We start from the raw sequence: 8682 nt of genomic DNA, 5'->3' as shown, positions 1-8682 counted from the left end.
TGATGAATTCCATTAAGAGGGCAAGCCGTGTGGCCACTATTTTAGCCAAGATTTTATAGTCTGTGTTCAACAGCGAAAGAGGCCTGTAGGAGCCACAGAGGGTCGGGTCTTTTCCGGGCTTCGGGAGCAGTATGATTACTGCTTCCCTAAACGTGGGAGGCAAGACACCCGTCTCTAGAGCCTCAGCATAGACCTCTATCAGCTCTGGCACCAGTTTCTCCTTGTATGCCTTGTAAAAGTCGGCCGAGAAGCCATCCAATCCAGGAGCAGCCGAGCCCCGTAGGGCGTCAATGGCTTCCACTACCGAGTCCACCGTTATTGGATGGGCGAGAAACTCCTGCATGTGTTTTTCCAAGAAGACCAATGCAATTTCGTCTAAGTAAGAGCGTTGAGCGCGTAGGTCAGTGGCAATGGATGAGGAATAGAGGTCAGTATAGTATGACAAGAAAGTGTGGCAGATTTCAGGGGTGGTGTGCAACAGTCTTCCATCCGGGGCAGTGATACCCGTTATGTATTGTGCTTGACGCGGAGGGCGGAGTAGGTGTGCAAGTAGCCTCCCGGGTCTGTCTCCCTCCCTGTATTGCCGCGCCGAGTGTTGTGTGGCTAGGAAGCGCAGTTACCTATCCGCCTCTTCCCGAAACGCTAACAGTAGTGCAAGACGGCGCGTCTCGTGTGTCTCAGAGGGATTTCGGAGCAGGTCCTCTTCCAACGTTCGGATATCTTTCTCAATGCGGGTGAGTGTAGATCTGATAGAGCGCAGGACTCCCACATGTGTAGCAATGCATACCCCCCTGATAGTGGCTTTAAACCCCTCCCACAAGGTTGCGTGAGTCTCTACTGGCCCTGTGTTGAGCTCAAAATAGTCAGTGATGGCAGTCCGGATTGTTTCGGCGAACACCGTGTCAGCGAGGGCCTTACCGGGGAATCGCCACTGTCGTTCAAAGCCGCCCGGTCTGGGACTACCCAGGCGTAATGTCACCGGGGAGTGGTCTGACAGCGTACGTGGGAGTGTAGCATGTGACGTCACCCACTCAGCCACCCCAGGGGAGAGTAGCCAGTAATCTAATCTCGTTCAAGTGGAATGGAAGCTGGAATGGTGTGTGTATTCCGGGGTCCCACCGTGCAGCCTAGCTTCGTTGTCAATGAGGGAATAGGTATCGCAAATGTCAACTAGGACTGGCCTGGAGTGCTTCCTTGTGTCTGCAGCAGCTGAGGTCCCGTCCCGTGAGGGGTTAAGGAGTAAATTAAAATCCCCACGACAAGCATCTGGCCTGTGGCTATCATGAGTAGTTTCGCCTGAAGGTCTTGGAAGAAGGCAGGGGAGTCAGTATTAGGGCCATATACGTTTACCAGGGTAACCGTCTGATGAAATAGGGAGCCTGTTACCACCAAATATCGCCCCTCCGGGTCCCCTATCGTGGAGTGCAGTATGAAGGGTATCCGTTTATGCACCAAGATGGCTACCCCCCTTGAATATCTGCTATAGTCAGAGAAGAAGCGGTGTGAACCCCAGCTTCTGGCCAGGAGCTGGGATCCTGCAGGGCTCAAGTGCGTTTCTTGAAGAAACACAATGTCAACGTTATGTCTGCCCAAATAATTAAAGACCTGCCTGCGTTTCCTCGTGTCATTTAGACCTCTGACATTCCATGACATCAGAGAGATCAGGGAAGAGTCAACCTGCGTAGTCTGTCTCGCCATTAGAGCACGAGCTTACATGTCTAATCCAGTGTGTGTCAAAGTCAATGCAACGTGTGATGGGATGTGGTGTGTGCCTGCCATCTGAGTGCGGATCGACATCAAACTAAAGAAAATTCCCTCCCTACCCCCTCCCCCCACCCAGCCTCTAAACAACCCGGGAAGGCAAGTCCCCATGAACCATGCAGCGAACCAAACAAAACACTGAGTTACAAAGCGCAATGTCAAACTGTAGTACAACTGCAATAAGAAAAGAAGTAGTGAGATAACAGTGGCATCCGCCATGGGGAGTGGCAACGCCACGCCGGTCGGGGGGTGTACAATACTGGAGAGTCGGAGCTTGTGTAACCACAACAGTCTGAGTGCCTGTGAAGCAACGGAAGCGGACCTTCAGCCCCATGTGTCCGGTCCTGATTGTCAGCCATTGCCCGTCTCAGCAAATAGATCAGCACTGGCCTGCGAGGCATTTCTGATTGGAGAAGCCGGCGGTCGTGCCGCAGACCGGGTCGGGCTTTCATCTCGCCGCCTGTAATGCTGGCAAAATTCCTGGACCTCCATCGGTGTCTCGAAGATGCGGGGCCTGCCATCAATGTCCACTTTAAGTCTAGCTGGGTAGAGCATTCCGTAGCGAAGGCCGAGATTTCTGAGTGTAGCTTTAACTCCAGTAAATTTCTTGTGCGCTTCCTGGACCGTGAAAGTGAAATCGGGAAAGAAGGAGAGAGTGTGGCCTTGCCATGTCACCACACCACGATCTCGAGCCGCCCGGAGGACAGCGTCCCGATCCCTGAAGTTCATAATGCAAGCAATGATTGGACGCGGTGGAAGACCCGTTCTGGGCCGGGGGCCTAGCGATCTGTGGGCACGCTCCACCACGAACCCCTGAGTGAAGGAGTCTCGGCCAAACAGATCGATTAGCAACTGTTCAACAAAAGTGTCCATCCGGCCAGTTTGTGTCGTCTCTGCTATGCCGGTAATGCGCACGTTGTTTCTTCTTCCCCGGGCCTCAAGATCCTCGTTTTTAATGGCGACTTCCTTGAGGATTCTCTCCACTCTCTCCAATCTCTTCAGGGATTTCGTCGCGCCATCTTCTACATCAGAAACCCTGGATTCCACTAGGTCTAGTCGTGGATCGTGCGCCTGAATTTTGGAGCCCATATCTGCCATGCGGCGCTCTAGCGTGTCAAATCGCCCATCCAGCGCCTTGAAACCAGCCCTCATCTCAGTCATCATGGCGGTCATGAGGGAAGTGGCATCCTCCGGGTCTTCACCTCCCGTCGCCTCCGTTCGAGCCTCTTGTGGGGGGTCAGCGATGGAGAGGGAGGCTCCAGCAAAGTTCAGTTTGCGCTGGTTAGGGTCGCGTTTTCCCATCGTGGTAGTGTAGCCGGGCCACCGGGTCCAGGCCTCCGTATCACCTTCGCTGGCACGGTACTTCACCCCAGGGCACCCCAAAATGGCAGTGGGGCTGTAGCAGGGCAAGGGTCTTGTACCCCCGGGGGTGCAGGTCGGGTCACAGCCCAGGTCGGGACCTCAGGCAGCAATGGGGAGCGCTCAGCGGGCCAGGCGAGCACGTGGTAGTCCGCTCGGGCACCTCTGTAGTCTGGCAGGTCGGGCGGGGTGTAGCTTTCCCCCTCACTGGTGCTCCGGGGAGCAGGGAGAGGCCAGTAGCGCCGCAGGCGCGAAGCCGGGCAGCGCCGGCGCCAGTAACACCCAGCGCGGCCCCCAGGTCAACCGTGCAGCAATCCGCCCCCAGAGCCGAGTCCACGCCCCCGCCGCGGCCAAAATGGAGCTCCCGGCTTCAGCCTGCCACTCCAGGCCACTAGGCCCAGATGCGTGCCCAGCGCGCAGCGTCGCACATGGGGAGCCGGGTTCCACCAGGCCCGCAGCGGAGCCGAGCCCTCAGCCCCCAGATCACGGAAACTGCCGCATCTGGACCCCGCCGGCCGCCAGGGCGCCCCTCGCGCAGCGCACCCTACCTCCACTCCGCAACTCCGAGGCACCTCCTGTGCGACCGGGCCGCCAGTCGCGTTGCTGTATCTCCGGAGCCGCTGCCGCCACCGCCCTCAAACTTGCACCCGTCGAGCTGCACAGGATGGAAAGCAGGATCGTGAGTTCGGGTGCCTGTTAGGATCGCGGGTTACTGCATATCACTAGTGTTGGTTCCCCGATCCGGCGGAGCTTCAGTAAGAGGCGGCCATCTTGGTCTCCTCCTCGGCCACGCCCCCGAGTATGCCTTCATCTTTATTGCAGGAAACAACGGAAACAGTCTAATGCCTCGCAAGGAATATGAGTCCAGCCCAACGCATTTCGTGTAGAACACTTCATCAGGAGCTCTGGGCTCTTCATTCAGCAGCAGTTTTTCCACATCATTTAAATATTTCATAACCCCGCCTGATGGTCATTGTGGTCCTACTCCAGTGAGTTGCCGCGTTGATCTCTTTTGAGTCCCGATTAAAAACCAAGGGCCCCATTAGGATGTCGGGCGGATCGCCACCGCCTGCATGGCGGAGGCAATCCACCTGACATCTGCCCCTGCCCGCCACCCATTTCCCCCGCCATATTACTATGGCGGGGGACCACGGCAGACGGAAAGACCGTCCGCCGCTTTTCCGCCCGGTCAACAAGTTGACCGGGCGGAAAAGAGTGGTGGCTGTGTCTGTTAGACACCGCCAACCATATTATGATGGGGGCGGTCACATGCCTTTCCATGGCGGCAACACCACCACGGAAAGGCATGCGGGAATCACTTACGGGGGCCCTTTGCGGGCCCCCAAGGATTCTGGGGGGTGGGGGTGCACATGGGGAGGTACCTATGGTACCACCCTGCATTTCAATATACAAAGTGGCAGGCACAGCGTGCCTGTCACGTGGCACATTGAACTGCTTGGTGTGCATTTTTAGCATTGTGGCGGGCGGTGCTTTCAGCACCGCCCTCCGCAATGTTAAAAATACGGGATGCACCCGCCACTGTGGTGGGCACATCCTAATGGCCCAACCTGGCTTCACCTTTCCTTGAGCCGATGCGCCGATTGGCTTACCAGCAGGGCTGCATGACGGTGCAGCGGTGCTCTCTCACGACTCGGACTGGGCCATATATATATATAAATGTATGCTTAACTTTTTTTAAATATGTATAATTGTTATATTTGTTTAAATAGGCATTAAATATATATATTTTTTATTATATTCATGTTATTATTTAATATATTTAGGGCCTAATATTTAGGGTCTAATTACATCAGTCGGTTGGAGGCTTTCCGACTGGCATTGTAGGTTCAAAGCCCTATTATGATGACGGCGGTCGGAGTTTAAACCAGCTGGGGAATCAGACGCAGCTCCGGCGGGCTCGAGGAGCCCATCCGCCTGTCGGAAAGCCCTCATATTCCCTTAAGGACGGCATTTCTGCCATTGGGATTATGATGTGTGTTTCCGACAGCCAATCCATGTTGACCTTTCCAACATGGATTGCCTATCAGAAACAGACTGTGGGAACCCTGTGTACCCTTTTCCGCACTAGCTCCCCGCATTTGGCCCTAAACATCCCTGCACCGTATAACAGGCACCGTGAAGTGCCTGCCACATGGTGCAGAGATGTTTAAAAACATTCATTTTCAATGGGAGCTTGTGCTGCAGGCGTTTTCAGCCCGCCGCACATACTCCCATTGAGAAATTGATGTTTCCAACCACACCATGTGCAGTTGCATCTAAATAATGCGATCGGAACCGCTGACCTGAGGTCGTCGGTTCCCAATCCGCAACAGTGTCGGTCGGAGGCAACTCCGGCCGACATTGTAATGAAGGCCTTAATATTTACAATTTAAATTTATATATATTTAAAAAATAAGTATAGGATGACGATATTTTTGACTTCGATATTTATGTCCCAGCGCTTTTGTAAAACAATATTTTAGGAGGTGATATTTTGTCGGTGAACCATGCAATATATGAAGTATTATTTTACAGATCTAAATACACTGAAGAATCACACATTCAAGTCTTTATGTTAAATGCAATATATGCACAAAACAGCCATTTTTAAGTCTTCCACTCCCAATGCCTTTTGATGTTATTAAAAATATAAATGTATGACAATCCCCTGCTTCTTCCTTTCCGTCATTGACTCTGCTTCGAAATGGCTCCTGCTAAGGGGGTTAGAAGAAGAAAAGCAGATCTGCCATCAATGAGGTGGTTACCAGGGAATACACCATCAATGTCCACAAACGAACCCATGGAGTTGGCTTCAAGCGGCGTGCACCCTGTGCTCTGAAAGCAATTCGTAAATTTGCAGTTAAGGAAATGGGAACTCCAGATGTGCGCATAGACACCAGGCTGAACAAAGCTGTTTGGACTAAAGGAATCAGGAATGTTCCATACCGCATGTGTGTGCGCCTATCCAGGAAACGCAATGAGGATGAAGATTCACCCAATAAGCTATACACATTGGTCACTTACGTACCAGTCACCACATTTAAAGGTCTCCAGACAGTTAACGTTGATGAAAGCTGAAGTTATTCTGTGTTAAAATAAAAAAAATAAAAAAAATAATAATTAAAAAAAAATATATATATATATATATGTATATAATACTTTCAGGTTTTTCAGCCAGCCCGCTTCATTCATTGTTCTATTGTTGCCAACACCCGACCCATTGGCTATGCCAATGCTTGCTTTGCTTCTTTTCACAGGAGCACCATTGTAATATTTTAGTCAGGACTCAAAATCCAAGCCCGACCCATTAGCTTTGCCAATGCTTTTTAATTAAGGTACTTCTCCTTGAAGGGGCATTCAGTGTGCAGTGGCCAAAGGAAGCGCCCCCTGCTTCGATCCAAAGTCACCCTTTCGCATGCATTAGCACTTGGGAGGCTGGAGGGAGACTCCTGAAGGAGGACCCATTTTTATCACTGACACGCTGCGAAAGACTTGTTTGCAGTGGCTGTGTTGGGACTGCACAGCCTAGAATCCACTCTGCCCCAGGAGACCTAAGGAGAGGTTTGTTTACATTCTTAATGCTGTGGGAGACTTGTTTGCAGTCGCTGTGTTGGGTCCGCACAGCCCATAGTGCCTATATAGGCAACACTCCCCACCCTTTGCCAAGTTAGCATGTGTAGGAAGGTGGATATCTGACTATATGGTTACCCCAACTTTTTGCCTAGTGTTTAGCTGGTTTTCGACTTAGTTGGCCTGGGATCCTGCTAATCAGGGCCCAGGCTATCTGCTCTCTCTGTAAAATGGACTCCATGTACTTTAGGTACATATCTAATTGGGTATTGGGTCACCTTGTGAGCCCCTGTACAGTGTACCATAGGAATCCAGGGCATAGGTGCATCCAAGGCCTAACAGAGGCTGCAGCATGAATTATGCCACCCCTGGCTGGCCATCCAAACTGACACCACAGGCTGATCACTCAGCTTGGGCAAGGTTGTGTAATCACCCCTTGCTTAGATATAGTATTCCTATATCTACCCTTATATATAGACACATATATACCTATAAGTCACTCCTATGGCAGGCATTAACAATTCTGGAGGCAGAGTGCTTGGTTTTATGTGAGATGGTGCTCTAGCATGAGCTGAGCCTGTCTGCAGCTTTCGGAACCATGTCCTTATAGCTGTTCTGTGATGTAGCCATACCATATGCTCTTAAATGCATTATAATCCTCGCGGTTAATGCTTACTTTGGTTTGACTTTATCAAAACATGTCATGTAAGGTGTCATGCGCTTTGGAATACTACCCCCTGCCAGTTCTGGCGGCGGGGGTAGCATTCCACCCTTCTAGAGGGAGAAGACATGTAGTTACTGCTTTACCCGGTTAAAGTTAAGCAGAGGCTCAGCATCACAAAATAGATGCTGCTGCCACAGACACGAGTCTGACCTCCTGCTGCTGGACGAAACTCCAGCAGGGGAGGCCTGGACAATAGGTTTCCTGCCTTGGGAGGTGCTAGCACCTCCCCAGACAGACTTTTAGTGTATTGGGGCAGGGAGGGCTGAGAAATGGGACACTGCCTTGGGCACAAGGTGCTCCACGCATATCCCGGTTCAAACCAGTTGCTGGGGCACTCCAGCCCAAGCTCTGGAGCGAAACTGGACAAAGGGAAAGGGGTGTAACCACCCCCTTCCCAGGTTCCACCCATAGGAAAGACCTAGCAGATAATCCATCCCCTTAGTTTAGTATAAAGTTAGGAGCTGAGTCTAGAGACTTTAGATTTATCCTGGAAAGAAACTCTGAAACGAAACTCTTGGACCTTCGACGTTCCACATCGACTGGAAGACTGAAGGCATCTCCCTTGTGGTCAAGGAGTGACCACCCTGTGCAAACAGGCACCAACAGTAACTTGCCGGTTTGCTTTGTCGACGCTCCAGCCGGAACCCAAAGACTTAGTGACGCAGGAACTGGACTCCCAGACTTCTCTGACTCCGACCCACACCCACAGCAAAGCTGAGACCCGTGGCAGACACGAGCAACGTGGGACCGGACATCCTGGACTACCTGCTTTTTGCTACCTGTGTAGCTCCTGAGGTACCCTCGAAGTTGTGCATTGGGGTTAGAGAAGCCCCAGACCTGAGCAGCATTTGCACCGAAGCTCAGCCCTCCACACTCCACGAGTGCCGCGTGGGGCCTGCGCCTGCATGTCAGCTCAATGCGTCTTCGCGGTTGCTACCCCGTTGGCTAGTTGGCCCTCTGAAGACATCTTTTTGAAACTACACTGTTTGCCTGGTTGCTCCGGGCTTGCTCCAGCTGCCCTGCGAAGGAGAAGCTCCCCAGACCTTGCTGGTCTGAACTGAAGCCAATCTTCCTATCCTGTGTGGATTGCACTTGCCAAGGTTTGTTGGGTCCAATCCAGAGACCGACACCGTCAACAGCTAGATCCGTCGTGGGACAGCTCGACTCCAGCTCCTGGTCATCGTCGACGCCTCCTGGTCCTCGTGGCTGCAGAGACAAGCTTCACCTCTTCACCTGATTGCATCTCGACATCGCCTGGTTGCTTCCTG

At 52.2% G+C, this 8682-nt stretch overlaps 1 pseudogene; it reads left to right on the top strand.

The window, feature by feature from the left end:
* The first annotated feature begins 3784 nt into the window (after window positions 1–3784).
* On the top strand, window positions 3785–6198 carry LOC144764280 (large ribosomal subunit protein eL31 pseudogene; annotated as a pseudogene).
* The last annotated feature ends 2484 nt before the right edge of the window (window positions 6199–8682 follow it).

Source organism: Lissotriton helveticus, chromosome 1_1 (assembly GCF_964261635.1).
Source record: "Lissotriton helveticus chromosome 1_1, aLisHel1.1, whole genome shotgun sequence".
NCBI classification, from domain to species: domain Eukaryota; kingdom Metazoa; phylum Chordata; class Amphibia; order Caudata; family Salamandridae; genus Lissotriton; species Lissotriton helveticus.
Note: the sequence above shows the minus strand (reverse complement) of the source record. Positions and strands in the feature narration are given on the sequence as shown.